The sequence below is a fragment of the Budorcas taxicolor genome, chromosome 21, assembly GCF_023091745.1.
Source record: "Budorcas taxicolor isolate Tak-1 chromosome 21, Takin1.1, whole genome shotgun sequence".
NCBI lineage: Eukaryota > Metazoa > Chordata > Mammalia > Artiodactyla > Bovidae > Budorcas > Budorcas taxicolor.
Window position 1 is genome coordinate 26,133,937 of NC_068930.1, and position 22,142 is coordinate 26,156,078.

Below are 22,142 nucleotides of genomic sequence, written 5' to 3' on the forward strand. Positions count from 1 at the left end.
CAAGAGGTGCAAAAATACAATAGTCCCAGAAACCACAACTGTGTGACTAACTGAGACAGAATGTCAGACCTGCGGAGCTGCCTGGGACCTGATGGGGTGGACGATGATTTTCAAACCCAGCACCGCCATGGCCGCATGGGGCATTACCATGTGCTTGACCCTCAACCCTACAAACAGAGCTAATTTACCATGTCTTAATCAGCATCCATGGGTCAAGATGGGCCAGGAGGTGCCACTCTCACCACTCTGTGAAGAGGACAAGGAGGTGACAGTACAGATGCCTCTGAGCTTGATGAGGGACCAGAGCCAGAAGTCAGAAAGCCTGTGCGCGAATAGGCCCAGGGTGGGGCCCCGTTCCCTGACTGTGCAGCCCCTCCTCCCATGACGCACTCCAGTACCCAAAAACTCCAGCCTCCAAGCCCTGAGGTGTCCACCTTCATTTCGTCCTGGCTATTCCTGTGGGAGACCATTCAGATGCAGGAGACAACCCACGATTCAAAGATCACCAACCCTACAAATCCCCCACCCACCCCATCAGTCTCATGTGACCCTGCGGCCACTCGCTCCATCAGCAACATCTTCAGCACCCGAGGCACCTGCCGCACACCCGAAACCTGCCGCACCCAAAGCACCCCCGACACCCAGGGAAGCAGCGCATGCGGCGCGCAGGACGACAGCGACGAGAGACAACTGACACACGGGCAGCGCCCGAGACATCCGCGGCACCCACGAACCCGTGACGCCAGGGCACCCCAGACACCTGCAGCAAAGCCCAGGCGTGTACTCAGCATGCCCTGAGTGTGCCTGGCCCCTTCGGAAGCTCCTACCAAGCCAGGCAGCCAGATAAAGAAGGGGCTGGCTGGGAGAATACGAAATTTTATTGTGAAACGTTTCTGTTGCAGGCTTCCCGGCAAGAGGCACAAAAATACAATAGTCCCAGAAACAACCCCTGCATGACTAACTGAGGCAAAAGTTCAGACCTGCTGAGCTCCCTTAGACCCGGTCAAGTGGACTATGGGATTCAAATCCAGAACTCCACGGCCTCATAGGGCATTAACGTGTGCCCAACTACTTATCATATGAAATAAGAACGTGATGGCAAGCATGCTGATCCTCACCCTGAAAAGCAGGGCTAGTTTACCCTGTCTTTGGCAGCATCCATCCATCAAGATGGGCCAAGAAAAGCCACTCCCGCCACTGTGTGAAGCGGATCAGAAGGTGACAGTGTGGATGCCTCTGAGCTCAATGTGGGACCAGAGCCAGAAGTCAGAAGCCTGAGCCTGAATAGTCCCAGGGTGAGGCCCCATGCCATCACTGTGAAGTCGTCACCTGCCATGAAGAATTCCAGCACTCAAAAACTCCAGCTGCTACGCCCTGAGGTGTGCACCTTCATACCGACCCTGCTATTCCTGTGGGAGACCATTCAGGTGCAGGAGACAAACCAAGATTCCAAGATCACTGACTCTATCTCTCCCCCACCTACAGCATCTGCCTCGTGTTACTCTGCAGTCACTCCCTCCAGCGGTGTCTACCTCAGCCGAGGCACCCGCCGCACCCCTGACACCCACTGCACCCAATGCACGCCTGACACTGGCCACACCCTAGACACCCCCCACACTGGGGCACCAGAGACACCCATGGCACGTGCAACGTTGGTGACATTCTCTAACACCAGAGGCACCAGCACCCCCCGAGAGACCTGAGACACCAGCAGCACCCGAAACACCCTTGGCACCAGGGGCACCCAAGATGCCTGTGGCACCCGTGGCACCAGGGGCACCCAAGACGCCTGCAGCAAAGCCTGGGAGGGCACCCACTGCGCCTTGAGTGAGACCCACACTGTTGGAAGCTCCTCCCAAGCCAGGCAGCCAGAGTCCTGAGCCACTCCTTCCGCCCTCAGCCAGAAAAAGAAGGGACTGGCTGGGAGAATACGAAAATTTATTGTGAAACATTTCTGCTGCAGTCTTCTCGGCATGAGGCGCAAAAATACAATAGTCCTAGGAACAACCCCTGCATGACTAACTGAGACAAAAGGTCAGAACTGCCAGGCTCCCTGTGTCCCAGTCAAGTGGATATGGGATTCAAATCCAGCACCTCCACGGCCTCATAGGGGATGACCATTTGCGCAACTACTTATCGTCTGAAATAAGTAACTTAATGGCAAGCATGCTGACCTTCAACCCTACGAAGAGCTTCTTTACCCCATCTGTGGCAGCATCCATTGGTCAAGATGGACCAGGAGGAGCCACTCCCACCACACTGAAGAGGATCCAGAAGTGACAGTTGGGGATGCCACTGGGCTTGAGGTGGAGCAAAAGCCAGAGCTCAGAGAGCCTACGCTTGAATAGACCCAAGGTGGAGCCCTGTGCCATCACTGGGAAGCCGTTGCCTGCCATGAAGAATTCCAGCACTCTAAAACTCCAGCCTCTATGCCCAGAGGTGTACACTCTTATAACAGCCTGGCTGTTCCTGTGGGAAACCATTCAGATGCAGGAGACAACCCACAATTCAAAGATCACACACACTACCACTCCCTCACCTACCACATCTGCCTTGAGTGACCCTGGGACCACTCCCTCCACCGATGGCATCTTCCCCGGCCGAGGCACCTGCCACATCCCCAACACCTGCTGCACCCGCTGCACGGCCAACACCCTGGGCACTGGTGAAACCTGTGGCACGTGTGATGCCCGCGACATTCGCAACACCAGACACACCAGCCACACCCCAGACACCCACGGCACCCATGACACCTGTGATAGCAGCGGCATCCGAGACGCCTGCAGCAAAGCCCAGGAATGTACCCACTGCCCCCACAGTGGGGCTGACAGTATTGGAAGCTCCTCCCAAGTCAGGCAGCCAGAGTCCCCAGCCACTCCCTCTGCCCTCAGCCAGATAAAGAAGGGGCTGGCTGGGAAAATACAAAATTTTATTGTGAAACATTTCTGTTGCAGGCTTCCCAGCAAGAGGCACAAAAATACAATAGTCCCAGAATCAACCCATGCATGACTAACTGAGACAAAGTTTAGATTGGCCGAGTTCCCTGGGACCCAGTCAAGAATTCTTTGGGATTCAAATCCAAGACCTCCACAAACTCATAGGACATTATCATGTGCCCGACTGCTTATACGAAATAAGAACGTGATGGCAAGCATGCTGATCCTCACCCCTAAAAGCAGGGCTACTTTACCCTGTCTTTGGCAGCATCCATGGGTCAAAATGGGCCAGGAAAAGCCACTCCCGCCACTGTGTGAAGCGGGTCTGAAGGTGACAGCGTGGATGCCTCTGAGCTCGATGTGGGACCAGAGCCAGAAGTAGAAAGCCTGAGCTTGAATAGTCCCAGGGTGGGACTTTGTACCATCACTGTGAAGTCGTCACCTGCCACAAAGAATTCCAGCACTCAAAAACTTCAGCCTCTAAGCCCTGAGGTGTCCACACTCTTGCTATTCTTGTGGGAGAAAATTTGGATGGAGGAGACAACCCACGATTCAAAGATCCCCCGACCCTACCACTCCCCCACCCATCTGCCTCATGTGACCCTGGGGCCATTCCCTTCACCAGCGGCATCTTCTGCACCTGATAAATTCACGCCCGACAGCCACCAAACCCAAGGCACCCCTGACACCTGGGGCACACACAACACCAGCAATTTTCATGACACCCAAGACACCCGTGACACCAGGGGAATTGGGACACCTGCAGCAAAGCCTCAGAGGGTACCTCCGATACCTGCTGCCCCCTAACTGGTCCGACACCATTGGAACCTTTTCCCAAGCTGGGCAGTCAGAGTCCCCCAACCACTTCCTCTGCCCAGGCCAGAAAAAGAAGGAGCTGGCTGGTAGAATAATGAAATTTTATTATGAATCATTACTGTTGGCTGCTTGCTGGAAACAGGCACAGAATTTCAATAGTCCCAGTAACAACCCCCACATGACTAACTGCAACAAAAGGTCAGACCTGCCAAGCTGCCTGGGACCCAGTAAAGTGGACTATGGGATTCAAATCCAGAACTCCATGGCCTCATAGGGAATTAGCATGTGCCCTCATAGGGAATTATCATGATAAATTTCATATTAGCATGTGAAATAAGTACCAAATGGCAAGCATGCTGATCCTCAACCTTAAAAACAGAGCTAATTTACCACGTCTTTGGCAGCATCTATGGGTCACGATAGGTCAGGAGGAGCCACTTCTGCCAGTCTGTGAAGAGGACTCCTAAGTGACAGCGCAGATGCCCTTGGACTCAAGATGGGACCAGAGCCGGAGCTCAGAAAGCCTGTGCTGGAACAGACCCAGGATGGGGCCCTGTACCACTGAAGAGGAAAAGTTAAAATTTTACCTCCTTCTGCCTCTGTAACTCACCTTACCCCTTGCAAAGTCTGGATCATGTAAGTCTCAGAAAGTGGGGACTTGCAATACTAGGAACTGGCATTTATCTCACTCACCCTTGTCTTGCTCTTTGCAATCGCTCAGCTGCTTCAAACCTGCTTAATCATGCCTGTCCAGGTCAGGCATCCCCCTCCCCATCTTGACCACTATTCCTGCGCGTGCGAAACCCCTTAGTTTAAACCAGCCTATAACAGCTAGTGTTGCCCACTACAGTCTGTCTATAAAAACTCTGTAATCCCTTTGTTTGGGGCTCAAAGCTTGAAGTGTTAACTCCTCTGGGCCTGCCGGCGTAATAAACCTGAGTTCTCCAACTCTCTGAGAGTGGTGCTTGGTTTCTCGAGTGCTGGTTTCTGCAACAGCATCATAGCGAAGCCCCTCCTGCCACGAGGAACTCCAGCACCAAAACACTCCCGCCTCCAAGCTGTGACTGTCCGCCTTCATTCTGGCCTGGCTTTTCCTGTGGGAAACCATTTGGATGCAGGAGAGAACGCATGATGCAAAGATCCCTGACACCGGTGCATTCCATGCATGCCCGATGACCAACACACAGGGTACTAGTGACACCTGAGACACATCTGCCTCGTTGGACTCTGTGGCCCCTCCCTCCACCTGCGGCATCTTTGGCTTCCAAGGCACCTGCCACACCCGAGGCACGCCTGACACCCCGGGGAGGGGGTCACTAGCAACACCCGCTGCATGTGGGCCACCAGTGACATTCGTGAAACCCAAGACACCAGTGGCACCTGAGACACCCTTGGCACCACTGACAGCTGTGTGCCCAGGGTACCCAAGACAGCTGCAGCAAAGCCCCAGAAGTTACCCACTGCCCGCTGCGTGCAGCCCACACAGCTGGAAGCTCCTACTAAGCTGGGCCTCCAGTGTCCCCAGCCACTCCCTCTGCCCTCAGCCAGAAAATGACGGGGCTGGCTGGGAGAATGTGAAATTTTATTGTGAAACATTTGTGTTGAAGGCTTCCCGGTAAGAGGCACAAAAATACAATAGTCCAAAAAACAACCCCTGCATGACTAAACTGAGACGAAAGGTCAGACCTGCTGAGCTCACTGGGTCCTGGTCAAGTGGACTATGGGATTCAAACCCAGCACCTCCACAGTCTTGTAGGGCATTACCATGTGCCCGACTACTTATACAAAACAAGAAGTTTAATGGCAAGCATGCTGACCCTCAACCATACAAACAGCTACTTTACTCCATCTTTGGGAGCATCCATGGGTGAAGATGGGTCAGGAGGAGCCACTCCTGCCACTTAGTGAAGAGAATTCGTTGGTGACAGTGCGATGGCTCTGCGCACGGGGTGGGACCAGAGCCAGAGCTCAGAAAGCCTGAGCTTGAATAGACCCAGGGTGGGGCCCCAACCACCACTGTGAAGCCCTTCCCTGCCGTGAAGAACTTCAGCCTCCAAACACTCCAGCCTCCAAGCCCTGAGGTGTCCACCCTCATACTGGCCTGGCTATTCTTCTGGGAGACCATTCGGATGCAGGAGACAACCCCCGATTCAAAGATCCTGACTCTACCACTCCCCCACCCATCCAGTCTGCCTTGTGTGACCCTGGGGCCACTCCCTCCACCAGAGGCATTTTCGGCACCCAAGGCACCGGCCGCTCCCCCAACACCCGCCACACCTGAGTCATCCTGGCACCAGGGCACCAGTGACATCTGTGACACCGGGGACACTAGCAGCGCCAGGCACACCTGTGGCACCGGGGACACCAGCTCAAATTCCAGAGGGAACCCAGTGCTCCCCGAGTGTGGCCGACGCCGCCAGAAGCTCCTCCCAAGCTAGGTAGCCCCACTCCGCAGCCACTCACTCTGGCCTCAGCCAGAAAAAGATAGGGGTGGCTGGGAGATATGGAGGTTTATAGTACAACATTTCTGTTGTGGGCTGCCCAGCAAAACCTGCAAAAGTAAAGTAGGCTCAGAAACAACCCAGGTATTGCTGACCAAGACAGAAGGTCAGCCCTGCCGAGCTCCCTGGGACCTGGTCAAGTGGACTATGGAATTCAAATCCAGCACCTCCCTGGCCAGCTCAGAGGATGGTCTGGAGCGGCCTGGGGACCAGAAGAGGCGCCACGCTGACCCAGCTGCCCCTCCTACCCCACTGGGTGAAACTTCACAGACTGGACTGTCCCCCGGGGCGTGTCCCCCTTCCCCCACATTCCCCTCTTCCATCTTGGTGGTGGAGGGGATGGCTCTTTCCAACTCCTTGGTTCTTCACAATTCAGAAAGATCTCCTCTGGGGATCTGTTTTACCCTCTGTGTCTCCCTCTGTTTTGCATCCTCTCCAGTTGGAGAAGTGTGTAGTCATGTAGGACTTGGAGTTAATGACCTAAGAATTAGCACAATCATTCTCAAGACAGACAATTGCTGCGCTGCAGGGCAGAAATGCAGAAAGAGTGTATTATCCTCCTGCACTGACAATACTGAACATTTTCAGAAGGGCCGAGGGGAACTTTGGATCTCTGCAGCCTGAGTTAATCAGGACCAGGAGGTCTAGGATAGAATAGTAAGTCCCCTGAACCAGCCGGTGTGCGGTGTGGCCAGCTCCCTGTGCAGATGAGTTTCCTGAATGTCCTGCAGGAGTTGGGAGCTCTCCTCTCCCCTGTGGGGAGGGGCCCTGATGGGTGGGGTTTTGTTAGAACATTGCTTCTGGTTTATGTTTTGATGTTTTGGCTGCAAGGCATGTGGTATCTTAGCCTCCCAACCAGGGATGGAACCCACAACCCCTGCACTGGAAGAAAGGCCCTAACCACTAGACTGCCATAGAAGCCCCTTTTTGGATGTGTGGGTTTGCCCACAGGGACTGGATGATTTTTAAACACTAGATTTGTCAGCATTACTTGGTTCCCTCGTTCAACGAGCCCTTGAACACAGGGGTGACTGGAACAGAGTCTTCTCCCCAGAGACAGGCTCTCGGAGGCAACGCCTGCACCGTTCTGTTCTGTTGGGTCTTCTGTGCTTATATGTCACTTGTCCACTGCAGAATCCTTCACCACAAGACAGAGAGCACTCTGCCCATTTGCCCGTGAGCCACCTAAGAACAAAAACTACAGGAGCTTAGTAGGATAGACCTTATGGGGACTGTCTTCCAAAGGGAAAGCCCATCCTAGCATTGTGACTGTTTCAGGGCCAACACACATTATCTGGAAATGGGCAGCAGCACATATAACTCCCAGCCATATTCTCAGAGTTCCTTTCACTTACGAGCAACAGAATTGCCATGTAGAGACAATACCATGGGGGTGGGATTAAGTCATCCTCAGCGATACAAAAGCTATCATCTGTGTGGCCTCAGAGAGCAGAGCTAGGGAAAAATTAGGTGGAAATTTCAAAAATGTGGATTTCAACTCATTGAAACCAAAGGGAAGAAAAAGGAAGCAACTATATGCTCCTTGTTGTTGCTTAGTTGCTCAGCCATGTCAACTCTTTGTGACCCCATGGGCTGTAGCCCTCCAGGCTCCTCTGTCCATGGGATTTCCCAGGCAAGAATACTGGAGTGGGTTGCTGTTTCCTCCCCAAGAGGATCTTCTCCACCGAGGGATCGAATCTTGAGTCTCCTGCAGCTCTTGCAGGAGAGGCAGGCAGGCATATTCTTTACCACTAGCGCCACTTGGGAGAATGAATTGGGAGATTGGGATTGACATATATTAACTACTATGTATAAAATGATAACTAATGAGACCCTACTGTATAACACAGGGAACTCTACTCAGTTCTCTGTGGTGATCTAAATGGGGAGGAAATCCAAAAAGAGGGGGTGTATTTATGCATGGGCTGATTCACTTAGTTGTACAGCACTTCGTAAAGCAACTATACTCCAATAAAAAACAAGTAAAATAAAAGGTGGTTCTGCTTATAGAGTGGACAAGGCACTCTAGAGAGGAGATAAAACTCAGGAGGCTCCTGACGTGACCCTCATGAAGAATGACAATGGCTTGGACTTAGGAACAGTGGGAAACTGACAGGAATGGATGAAACGGAGAGGAAAGAGGGATCGGTTGCTTAAGGATGTAGTCATTGTGATCTGGAACACCAGGGGCAGATCAGATTTGGTAGAGATTGAGTTTGATTTTGGATACTTTTAAAACTATTGTTTTGTCTCATCTTATGACATTGAAAGGTTATTAATGGTCTTAAAAAACCCTGGGGGTGAGGATGATACCATTCTAATGGCAGAAAGCAAAGAGAAATCCACACATCTATGGACACCTTATCTTCAACAAAGGAGGCAAGAATATACAATGGATTAAAGACAATCTCTTTAACAAGTGGTGCTGGGAAAACTGGTCAACCACTTGTAAAAAATTGAAACTAGATCACTTTCTAACACCATACACAAAAATAAACTCAAAATGGATTAAAGATCTAAACGTAAGACCAGAAACTATAAAACTCCTAGAGGAGAAAATAAGCAAAACATTCTCTGACATAAATCACAGCAGGATCCTCTATGACCCACCTCCCAGAATACTGGAAATAAAAGCAAAAATAAACAAATGGGACCTAATTAAAATTAAAAGCTTCTGCACAACAAAGAAAACTATAAGCAAGGTGAAAAGACAGCCTTTGGAATGGGAGAAAATAATAGCAAATGAAGCAACTGACAAACAACTAATCTCAAAAATAAACAAGCAACTCCTGCAGCTCAATTCCAGAAAAATAAACACAAAAAAGGGCCAAAGAACTAAATAGACATTTCTCCAAAGAAGACATACAGATGGCTAACAAACACATGAAAAGATGCTCAACATCACTCATTATCAGAGAAATGCAAATCAAAACCACAATGAGGTACCATTTCACGCCAGTCAGAATGGCTGAGATCCAAAAGTCTACAAGCAATAAATGCTGGAGAGGGTGTGGAGAAAAAGGAACCCTCTTACACTGTTGGTGGGAATGCAAACTAGTGCAGCCACTATGGAGAACAGTGTGGAGATTCCTTCAAAAACTGCAAATAGAACTGCCATCCAACCCAGCAATCCCACTGCTGGGCACACACACCGAGGAAACCAGAATTGAAAGAGGCACGTGTACCCCAATGTTCATTGCAGCACTGTTTATAATAGCCAGGACATGGAAGCAACCTAGATGTCCATCAGCAGATGAATGGATAAGAAAGCTGTGGTACATATACACAATATTACTCAGCCATTAAAAAGAATACATTTGAATCAGTTCAAATGAGGTGGATGAAACTGGAGCCGATTATACAGAGTGAAGTAAGCCAGAAAGAAAAACTCCAATACAGTATACTAACTCATATATATGGAATTTAGAAAGATGATAACGATAACCCTGTATGTGAGACAGCAAGAGAGACACAGATGTATAGAACAGTCTTTTGGACTCTGTGGGAGAGGGCGAGGGTGGGATGATTTGGGAGAATGGCATTGAAACATGTATAATATCAGGTAAGAAACGAATTGCCAGTCTAGGTTCGATGCAGGGTGCAGGATGCTTGGGGCTGGTGCATTGGGATGACCTGGAGGGATGGTGTTGGGGGGAGGAGGGAGGGGGGGTTCGGGATTGGGAACACATGTACACCCATGGTGGATTCATGTTGATGTGTGGCAAAACCAATACAATATTGTAAAGTAAAAAAAAAAAAAAAGCAAAGAGAAACTAAAGAGTCTGTTGATGTGGGTGAAAGAGGAGAGTGAAAGAGCTGGGTTAAGACCAAATAGTGAAAAAGCCTAAGATCATGGCTTTTGGCCCCATTACTGCATGGCAAATAGGAAGGCAAAAGGTGGAAGTAGTGACAGATTTCCTCTTCTTGGGCTCCAAAATCACTGCAGATGGTGACTGTAGCCATGAAATCAGAAGACCATTGCTTCATTGCAGGAAAGCGATGACAAACCTAGACAGTGTGTTGTAAAGCAGAGATATTACTCTGCTAGCAAAGATCTGTATTGTCAAGGCTATGGTCTTCACAGTGGTCACGTACGCTTGTGAGAGATGGGCCTACAGAAGGAAGAACACCTAATAATTGATGCCTTCGAACTGTGGTGCTGGAGAAGACTCCTGAAAGTCCCTTGGACAGCAAGGAGCTCAAAGCAGTCAATCTTGAAGGAGATCAACCCTGAATATTCACTGGTGAGTCTGATGCTGAGCCTGAAGTTCCAGTATTTTGGTCATCTGATGTGAACAGACAATTCATTGGAAAAGTCCCTGATGCTGGGAAAAATTGAAGGCAGGAGGAGAGGAGGGCATCAGAGGATGAGATGGCTGGACGGCATCAATAATGCAATGAACATGCACTTGGGCCAACTCTGGGAGATGGTGAGGGACAGGGAGGCCTGGCATGCTGGCAGTCCAAGGGGTCACAAAGAGTCGGACACAACTGGGCAACTAAACAACAAGACCCTGGGGGTAGACTCTGAGGAATGTGCTTTTCACAAACATATTGTGATGCTGGCCCATTGCCATATCTCCTAGGTGAACCCGTGAAGTCACTTTCCCTGTGCTCTTAAGGTCCATTGTGAGTGCAGGGAGCAGGTGAGGGTGGCAATTAAGAGCAGAAGTCTGAAATCAGACTAACCCAACTTGAATTCTGGCCCTCATACCTATGTGGCTTAGGGGACCTTTTCCAACTGTATAATAGAGAATGAACAACACTGGAGACATCCCTGGAGGTCCAGAGGTTAAGACTCTGAGCTTCCAGGGAAGGGGCTTGGGTTCCCCGGTCAGGGAATTAAGATTGCGCATGCAGCTTAGTACAACCAAAAAAAATATTTTTTTTAATTTTGAGAAAAGAAAATGAATAATCTCAACTTGATAGGTGACTGTGAGGTGATCCACATAAACTACTTAGCTGAGCACCTCATATAGCCCCCGTAAAACAAATGTTAGTGGTTGAGTTATTCAGTCAAAATTACCGTGCATTTTAAAACAAGTGAAACGCTGATAGCAAGGAGAGAAGAGTGACTGGACACACCCCAGTGGGGGCAGTCCCGGATGTTACAGGGCTGGAATGCAGCCCATGGCTTCCGGAGCTCGTCACAGAAGGCATCGCTGACTTCCTGCACATTGGCCATCAGGCACTGGGGTCTCTGAATTAAGTCTTCCAAGTGGCCGCACGTGTCAGAACAATGAGTCCAGTCACCAAGCTCCCAGAAAGTCTCTGCAGAAAGAAAAGGAATGTCACAGATGGCCACTGGAGGAGAAAGGAGGATGGGCTGGAGATGACCCGGGTAAAGACCACCACGAGCTGCTTTCTGGTTAGTCCTCTGTCAAGTTCTCTAGTAGCACACAGAATCTGCCATCACCCCACGGGGTGACAGCCTCCAGAGCCAGCAGAAATGAAAGTGTGTTTCCTGGGGCGTGAGATCACCCCTGTGAGGTGCGCGGAGGGGAGCTCTGCTGTTTAATCTGTCTGCCTCTACGTTTATACCACCCCGCCCTGGGATTGCGCCACCGGAGGTAGCGAATAGTGCTTGCTGATGTAATCATTACCACTTCCAGCCAATCACGCGTGGCTCAGGAGAGGAGACAGGACTCTACCGAAGGGGAATTTCCACCAGCAAATACCCTGTGGTTTTTCATTCAGGGCCAGCCAGGTCTGTGCCTGGGAGGTGGGGACAGGGCACCTCCCATGTGCTCTGTTGTCATCTGGCTGGTGAGACTCAGAATCTGCATTCCAGGCAGGTCCTAACTCTGCCCTTTGCAGGTCAAATGCCCCACAGTTGAAAAAATGAATGAACCACCTGTCTTCTAACTACTGCCTTCTGCCCACTCCCAGCTTCTGCCCCTCCCCACGCCCCCTTTATTGACCAGGGCCGCAAGGAGGCCAGAGAACGTGGACAGCCAAGAAGGAGATCCAAGAGGTGCCCTGAGCTGTACTCTAGGGGAGAGATTGGTCAACTAAGAGATCCTGAATTGTTAGAAAAATCAGTAGGTTGCCAGACTCACTTGCACTTTCTGAGATTTAAGTACTTAAGAAATGAGACAGACCTGGTGAACCTTTTTGCCCTGGGCCTATATCATATAAATAGTGTTAATAATCACTTTATTATGGAATTACAAATAAGTGTTTATTTAAAGGCAAATAATTGTTGTTTAGTTGCTAAGTCACAGCCAGCTCTTTTGCAAACCCCTGGACTGTGGCCCACCAGGCTCCTCTGTCCATGGGATTTCCCATCCAAGAATACTGGAGTGGGTTACCATTCCCTTCTCCAGGGGATTCCCGACCCAAGGATGGAACTCAAGTCTCCTGCATTGGCAGGTGGATTCTTTACAACTGAGTCACCAGGGAAGCCCCCAAAGGCAAAGGATGCTGCTGCTGCTAAGTCACTTCAGTCGTGTCCGATTCTGTGCGACCCCAGAGACTGCAGCCCACCAGGCTCCCCCGTCCCTGGGATTCTCCAGGCAAGAACACTGGAGTGGGTTGCCATTTCCTTCTCCAATGCATGAAAGGGAAAAGTGAAAGTGAAGTCACTCAGTCATATCCAACTCTTAGCTACCCCATGGACTGCAGCCTACCAGGCTCCTCTGTCCATTGCATTTTATACACACCATATTTTCCTGTTGTGAACTCTACTTTTCAAAGATCTTAAATATCATTAGCACAGTTTATAAGTTTACTTTTGTCACTTTTATTTTATAAAGCTGAAGTTCTACCCAACAGAACATTTTGGAGCTTGGTGAATAACTCCCCAATATAAGTGGCATCCATGAGAAAGAAGGTGGCCTGGCTGTGACTATGTAGTTGAAATATTTGATTTGCAGATGAATACATCTACCAAGTCCTATTTTATGTTCACAACTCTGAATGTCTCTGATTTCACAAACTGAGGTCACCATTCACATTGAGGCAATGCAGCACTTCCTATCATCAGGCTCTGAGAAGGGTCCAGGTCACCCTGGACTGTCCCATCTCCCTAGTTTGCCAGGACCAACAAGTTACCAAATCAGGATTTCCCTGGTGCTTCAGTGGTTAATAATCTGCCTTCCAATGCAGGGTTCTCAGGTTTGATCCCTGATAGGGGGAACTAAGATCCCATACATGCCTCAAGCTACTGAGCTGGCACACCCCAACTACTGAGTCCCGCCCTCCACAACTAGAGAGGGCATGAACTACAAGGAAAGAAACCCACAGGATGGAAGGAAGATCCCCTCTAACGGAACAAAGACCCAAGGCAGACAACTAAACAAATACTGGCATTTAAATACAATCTATTTTTAAAAAGGTAGCATTCAGCCCTCAGGGTTCCCAGTTTCTTCTTCTCCTCTTCCTCTCACCTCCCAGAGGGCCTCTGATATGTGCGGGGTCTTCCCACGGACTCCGTATTGCTTTCCCCGAGCCCGAGTCTGTCCCCCATACTTCGCTGGTGCTGGGCTCTCTGTCCCACGAGGGTGTGAGTACTTATGACAGCAAGGCAAGTACAAATAGTTTGTTTTTTTTGAAAAAGGTTCCATCAAAGTCTGTTACAGCACCTTTCAGATTTAGTCATGCAGCATAAGAGAGAAAGGAACCCTTACTATGAAAACCTCTTCCACTGAAAGGAATAATCTACTCACAGGGGAGCCTGGTTCAAAAAGGAGTTAAATCCCTCTCTGCCTTTGCTTTCTGTCCCTCATCACTTTGCTCCACAGGCCTGCTTCCTGTCAGAATGTTGCAGACTGGAAACAAGGGTTTCTGTCCTGGGCTGCCGGGAGAAGTGTTCTGGAAGTTGCCCCCCTCAGAAGCCTGGTGAGGGCCCAGGGTGGGGAAGAGCTTTCGTATGTGTTGTTTGTCACAGCAGTGCCCCCCAGCCAGACCTTGTATTGGATTTTTTTTTTTCTTTTTTTAAATTGTGGACCAGAATACCAACATGTCCACTGAGAGCTCTGAGTTCTGATCATCCAGAGTCAATAAATCCCTGTGCGGCCTGAGGAAAGTTTGGGGTTTTGTTTGTTTGGAAAAACATTTTAATTAATGAATTGATTTCTGGCTGTGCTGGGTCTTCACTGCTATACACTGGCTTTTCTCTGGCTGCGGAGAGCAGGGGCTACTCTCTGGTCCTGGCGGGCGGGCTTCTCGTTGCCGTGGCTCCTCTTGTGGAGTACAGGCTCTAGAGTGCAGGTTTCAGAAGTTGTGGTGCAGGAGCTTAGCCGCCCTGAAGCATATGGAATCTTCTCGGAGCAGGGATCGAATCCCTGTCCCTGCTTTGCCAAGCCGATTCTTAACCCCTGGACCACCAGGGAAGTCTGAGAAAGTTTTTTGGTTGTTTCATTTTATTTTTTGGCTGCCTTATGGCATGTGGGAACTTAGTTCCCTGACCAGGGAGCAAACTTGGGTCCCTGCAGTGGAAGCACAGAGTCCTAACCACTGGACCACCAGGGAATCCCCGTGTTTTGTTTTGTTTTTAATTTTAAATTAAAAAAAAAAAAGTATACTTTGTCCCTTGGCCCCTGAGGCCTGAGGCAGGTCTTTTGGTAACAGTCCAACTAGGGGAGGGGGAAGTCTAAGCTGGTTCTGGGGAGGGGAGCTGCCAGAGAGAACCCAAGGCAGATTGGATGGAACTGATGACTCGGGCTGGGGGAGGTCCTGTGTACCCCGAGCCTCATCACCATCACTGAGAACCAAGAGAGAGCAAGAGACATTTTAACCAGCCCCCCAAACTCTCCCCAGTCCCTGTGCTAAAGCCTGCAGTCATGCACACTCTTGAGTCTGTTAACTCTCAGTTTACATCCAGTCCTTTTTTCTTTTCTTTTTGCCTTTTGATCCTCTTCACCCATTTCTCCCACCCCACCCCGCTGCCTCCTGCTTCTGGCAGCTATCAATTTGTTCGCTGTATCTCTGAGCTTGATTTTATTTTTAAGATTTCACATATAATAGAGATTATATTGTATTCATTTTTTCTGTCCTGTTTATTTCACTTAGCATAATGCCCTCAAGGCCCATCCATGTTGTCACAGATGTGTCTTCTTCAATGCCTTATTTTCAATATACATATCTTTCACCTCCTTGGTTAAATCTATTGCTAGAAATTTTATTCTTTCTGATGCAATTGTAAATGACATTATTTCCTTAATTTCTCTTTCTGCTGGTTTATTATTAACATAAAGAAATACAATAGGTTTTCTCACACTGATTTTGTATCCTGTAGCAATTGAATTCATTTATTCTAAGAGTTTTTGATGGAGTCTTGAGGGTTTTCTACATATAATATCCTGTATCTGAGAATAGTAACAGTTTTACTTCTTTGTTTCCTATTTGGATGCCTTTGATCTCTTTTCCTTGCCTAATTCCTCTGGCTAGGACTTGTAGTACTATGTGGGTAAAAATTGTGAGTGGCTTCCTTGTCTTTTTCCTGCTCTTAGAGGAAAAGTTTTCAGATTTCCTGTGAATTATGCCACGCAGAGAACTTCCAGATAAGGAAGACACCTCTAGATCAGCAAAGGGTACTTCTTCTTGCCCTTTAGTTTCCATCAAAAAACATTAAACAAGATTCAAATACCAAATGGCAACCCACTCCAGTGTTCTTGCCTGGAGAATCCCAGGGACGGAGGAACCTGGTGGGCTGCCATCTATGGGGTCACACAGAGTCGAACATGACTGAAGCGACTTAGGAGCAGCAGCAGCAGCGGGCTTCTCTCAGACCTCTCTTGTGAAGGAGTTATGCTTTCAAAAGCCCAGTCACATGTGAGATCCTCCCCTTTTGAGGAAGGACACAAGAAGACACCAAAATGAATCCGCTTTGGAGGGTGCAGTCATTATAACCGCCATTACTCTTTCTCCTGGGGCAGTTGAGAGTGGTATAGGTGACATCATGTGTCACCCCATCACCTTTCTGGAGCATCTTTTCATGGGCAGATTTCTCCCTGTCCTTAGCTGCAGTCAAGAGCCAAACAGGACAGTGCTGGAGAGAGATTTCTCATAGGAACCTTTATGTATTATCTGATGGTATAATAATGGTATGTTTATTTTCTATAATAGTTAGAGTTAGTTGCAGTCTTGCTAAACTCTTTGTGACCCTATGGACTATAGCCTGCCAGGCTCCTCTGTCTATGGGACTTCCCAGTCAAGAATACTGGAGTAGGTTGCCTTTCCCTCCTGCAGGGGATCTTCCTGACGCAGGCATTGAACCCAGGTCTCCTGCATTGCAGGCAGATTCTTTACCATCTAAGCCACCAGGGAAGCCAGGAAATGCAGGTCCCTGCTTTCGGCTACAGACCAGGGCATACAGGATGGGGGTGAGCTTTGTCTGGACCACTTCCCTTCCACGGGATCTTCCGTCCCTACAGTGATGACATTCCTCCTCTGAGGATCTCATGCTCCCTCTGAAGGTGTGAATACTCTGCCAGGGTCCGCCCTCATTCACCTGCAGAATTCTGAAGAGCTCTGTACAGACCTGCCCCTGTCCTGGCCCCAACAGAAAACCCTCTGACTTCTCAACTCCAGTCCTGGGCCTGACTTTTCTCCATCATGGGACAGAACGAGTACATTGTGAGCAACCCTGACATCATAACTCCCCCAATCTCCAGACCGAAATGAACAAACTGTTGGTAAGAACCAAAACAATCCATGGGCATTTTTATATGTGCGTGTGTGTTTGTGGAGAAAAAAATACCTCTCTAGGTTAACCCAGATATTCTATTTCTTCTAGGAAGCCTCATGTTCTAATAAGAACATGATCAAGAATCTAATATAATCTATTTTCAAATATATTCACAAGTTCTTGGCTCTCAGGACGCTGGTGATTGAGGTTTTTGGGAGAGAGGGTTGTTGAAGGGCTGCAACGTAACACTGGATACGTGCCATCTTGGGAATGCACCTATCTTCTCACAGTTATCTTCCTAACTGTCAGAGACAGCCCCACAGGAGGTGTAGTGTCCATGTTGGGGTGGGGAGATTTGGGGGAAAAGTGAAATGTCAGGAGGAAAGGTACAGAGCTGGAGAATGGGAGTTTCCTATTGAGAGATGTCCCAGGACATCTGGTGCTGGTTTGGAGGAAAGGCGGGGATAACTGAGCAGGAGCAGAGTGTGGAGGAGAGGAGAGAGGGCCCTGGAGGACAGCGGGGGGTTAAAGCAGCAGGCTGTGCTCCCGTGGCTCCAGGGTGAGGCAGAGGGGCCAATGGGCAGGGGCGGAAGGGCAGCCCCTGGAGTGGACACAGCTCTGTACGCGGCAGCCTGGCTTGGGAAGGGGACAGAAGCCTGACCGTGGGGCCTCCCAGGAACTCAGAGGGAGAAGAGCTAGGGCGGAAGGTCCAGGAGAGGGGAAAAAAAAGGGTCTCTGTGAGGTTGCAGGACTGAGTCACCAGGCCCACTGAGAAGGATACAGGAAGGCCAGTGGGGACAGAAAGAGAAGGTGGCCCCAGTGTGGCAGGAGGCTCACAAGTGAGGGGCCACAGGAGGACCCCAGCAAGCAAGATCCCTTCCCGACAGCTCTGCCACAGCCAGTGTGCACCTCCAGGGAGCCGAGCAGGCCCAGGTGCAACCCAGAGACACCACTGGGGGAGGCTGTGGGGAGTCAGGCCAGGCTGGGGCCCCTTTCCCAGGGGAAGGGCAGGGAGGAGATGGACGGAGGAGGGGCTGAATTCCAGTCTTCAAGAAACCTGGTGCCTGGAAATCTTGAGTCAGAGCAGGAGACACACCCATGCAGGCATAAAGAGGGGAAGGAAGGAGTGAATCACCCAGCAAGAACATACCCCCCTGCCCTGTGCCACTCACAGCTTCTCCAGAGGAGACTGCAAGGAGGGGGAGGAAAGTACACACATGCTTCTTTTTATATGAAGTGATGTATTTTCGTCATGGACTCATGAATATATGAGTCTTCTCTAGCTAGTGGATAATGAAGCTATTTCTTGTATTGTTTGATAATATCAACAAACTCTTCAAAGGGATCTCCAACTGTTTCCCTTTCTAGGAGAAGAGATAAACCAGGGACTCTGTGCTTTCTTCAGGAAAGGCACATGCAGAGGCTGTCTGTCCTGTGTTCTTCTGTCCTGTCTTCAGGCTCACGGTCCTTTCTTCTACCGGTCAGCTGCATAGTTAAACACGTGTAGTGTGGATTTTTCACTTCAGCTGTTTGACTTTTCAGCCCTACAATTGTGTTTTGATTCTTTTTGATAGTTTCTATTTTTGTAGACCATCCCCTGCAGTAATCCTCACTTCTTAAGTATCTGCTCCAGCTTTGATAACTGTATGCAGCTGAGTAGCCATCACCCAGTCAAGACACAGAACACTCCCAGTACCCCACACAGTCTCTTCTGCCCCAGTAGTCCTCTCCCACCCACCCCACCAGGACAGGCACTCCATCCCAGGGTATATGTGACTCAAAAGAGGAAAACAGAAGTAATGGTTATTCTACAAATACGGAGACGCTTTGCACCATTATCAGTAGTCTAAATAAGGAAATGAAAGCATGCGATAGTCTCCAGGGAAGGTGAAAAGATAAAATTAAGTACCAATTTTGATTTTTTGAAACCATCTCAAAACAGGAGGCTGCATCCACAATGATAAGAATTTCTACATGAAACTAGGATCCAACCTCATTCTTTTCTTAAAATTTAATTTAGGACTGGGAAGCACAATGGATAAGAATCTGCCTGCCAATGCAGGGGACACAGGTTCGATCCCTGGTGCAGGAAGATCTCACATGCTGTGGAACGACTAAGCCCATACACCACAACTACTGAGCCAGAGCTCTAGAGCCTGCGAACGGCAACTAATGAGCCCAAGTGCTGGACCTACTGAGGCCGCGAGCCCAGGGCCCACGCTCCGTACCAAGAGAAGCCCCTGCAATGAGGAACCTGTGCCCTGCACTGAAGAGCAGCCTGTGCTCACTGCACCTGGAACAAGCCCGCGCGCAGCAGGGAAGGCCCATCACTGCCAGAAATAAAATAAATGAATGGGTCACAGGAAAAGTGTTTTTTCACAGTTAGGAGAAATAAAGAAAGACCCACAACATCAGATCACAACTACTGAATTCTAGGAACCAAAGCTGGATGCACCTGTGCCCAAGTGTGTGTGTGTAGCTGGGTTACAGTAAAAATACACTTGTATATTTACAAGTACAAAATATGCTTGGTGGGTTGACCCAGATTCTACTCTTCTAGAAAGTCACCTACTAACGTCATCAGAAAACATATATGGTTTTATTTTCAAATACATTCAATGTAATAATTTTGAAAACAATCAGAAATTTTTAGTTGTAGGAGGATTATTACTAAATACTTTAACAACCGCACAGTGGAATACATGCAGCCTTTGTTCAATCATTCAGCCGCCACAGGAGCACCCACTCTGTGCTGCCTGCTTTAGGTTTCAGGAATATATTGACAGCTACTGAAAACAAGACAGGTAATAAGTAGCATAACATCTCTTAGAGCAACCAGCCTACCACAGCTGGCTCCCTTCCCCTCCATGAACCTGATCTCCCTCCTTCACCACTTCCTCTTGGGGCAGAAGATCGGACCAGAACGGCCGTTTCCTGTTTCTACTGCAGTTCTGGTCAAGCAGAAGGGCCAGGGCCCCACAAGGTCCATCACACGCTCATCAGCACGGACTCTGTTGTTTTTCTAGCTTTAGTTTCATTACTTTCTGTTCTAATCTGTATTATTTCCTTCCTTTTTTACTTTACCTTTAGGATGGTCTTCATTTTCTAGTGTCTCACTGTATAGTATTAGGTTATTGTTTTGAGATCTTTCTTCTTCCTTAATGCAGTCATTTATAGGCATAAATTTCTTTCTAAATTTTCAGCTGCTTTAGCTATATCCCATAAGTTTTGGTATGTGGTATCTTCAGTTTCATTCATCTCAAAAGATTTTACAGTTTCTATTTTGATATCTTCTTGGACTAATTGGTTATTGGAGAGTGTGTTGTTTAGATTGTATCATGGCTGTGAAGTTCCCCAGCCCCTTCCTGTCTGTGATTTCTGATTCCATTCCATTGTGGCAGGAGGGCACGGGTTCTGTTATGGCTCTCCTTTGAGATATGTGGATATTTGTTTTACGAGCTAGGATATGGTTTATTCTGGGGAGTGTTCCATGTACACTTGAGAAGAATGTCTTTTGTTGTTGACTGGAGTATTCTAGAGATGTTGCTAGGTCTAATTGTTTTATAATGTTGTTTAAGTCTACTATTTTCTTGTTGATCTTCCTTCGGTTCATTATGAATCCTTACAGATCAAGGAAATTACATTTCTAAGTGTGATTTGTGTTCTGAGTACTTTTTTCTAGTTTGTTTTTATCTTTGTCATGATTTCTTCCCTTTGGCTTTCTTCTTAATTTTTATAAAGACTTTAGGCAAGTTTTATAATTTGTTGTCATACTGAAGAAGTTCATCCTCTCTCCAAAGTGGTAAGAAATTTTTTCTCATATTTTTGCAGTACTTTTCTGGTTTCATATATTACAATTAATTCATTGATCCACCTATTTTTAATCATCCAATAAGAAGAGCGTAAGGAGGAAACATCATTATTTTTCAGAAGGCATCCTAGTTGCTGTATCATCATTATTGAAGAGTTAATTTTCTATCATTGATGGGAAGTGTCATCATCATAACACATTATTAAGGAAAGGTTTTACAGGTTGGGTTTTTTTAAGAGCATCTTTCATTATTAATAAATATGAATTAGATGAGAGAGACAGATCCTGCAAGGAAGACTGAGGTCATCTGCAGGAGGAAAGCCCAGGAAGTGAAGGCCAAGCCTAGGGACATGGGGTCCTGGGTTGTGACAGCTCTTCCAAGTCTTCAGCTCAGTTCCAGATCACAGAACCCCCTTCCTTTGGGTCACTGTTTGACTCTCTACAGGTCGGACCCATTTTTCCTCTTGTTTTCCCGCCAGGGCCCAATGGCATGAGCTTTGTTTGAAGACTCTTCCCTCATCACTGTATTTTTTCTGTGCCTCGTTGTGTCTCTTAATGACTATGAGCTCACTGAGACCAGGAATTAGGACTTCCCTCTCTAAGTTCTAGAGGCCCAGGTGGTGCTGTTCAATAGAGTAATCACCAGGTCCTTATGGGAATGGAACACTTCAAACAGCTTCTCTGAATCAAGATGTGTTGCAAGTGAAAAGTACATCCTGAATTTCAAAGACAGTATTTAAGAAAAAAAAGTCCATCAATGTTTTATATTGATTGTTGTTGTTTAGTCACTAAGTCATGTCCAACTGTTTGCGACCCCATGGACTGTAGCCTGCCAGGATCCTCTATCCATGGGATTCTCCAGGCAAGAATACTGGCGTGGGTAGCCACCGCCTTCTCCAGGGAATAAGGGGATCATTCCCTTCTGCAGGGATGAAACCTGGGTCTTCCGCTTGGGAGACAGACTCTTTACCATCTGAGCCACCAGGGAAACTCCTGAGCTTCCCTGGACCCCATTTTCTCCCCTCTTCCTATAGAGCCCCATCGCCTCCAGGCTTTCGCATGCTGGTGGGGTCTTCTGAGGCTGCAGAGGCCCCTCCTCACCCGACTGTGTGGCCCCACACTGCCCCCTGCAGTGTCCATCCCCACACCTCTTCAACACGTTTCTCCTTAGGCCAAGCTAGCTTTTCCACTGGGCACAGGAGGCTGTAGGTTAGGGCCCATGATCCCATCAGTGGCCCACGAAAAATTTTAAAATATGTATGTAGAATCTAGAAAAATGGTACAGATGAACCTATTGCAGCGCAGGAGGGGAGACACAGATACAGAGGACACACGTGTGGACATGGGACGGGGCGGAGGCGGGGGAGGGAGGGATGGGATGAACTGGGAGGTTGGAATTGACATATATACACTGCCACATGTAAAATAAATAGTGGGAACCTGCTGTA

At 48.5% G+C, this 22,142-nt stretch overlaps 1 pseudogene; it reads left to right on the forward strand.

Moving 5' to 3' along the window:
- The first annotated feature begins 217 nt into the window (after positions 1-217).
- The window catches only part of LOC128066999 (rho-related BTB domain-containing protein 2-like), a 32,572-nt pseudogene continuing 10,647 nt past the window's right edge, over positions 218-22,142 (forward strand).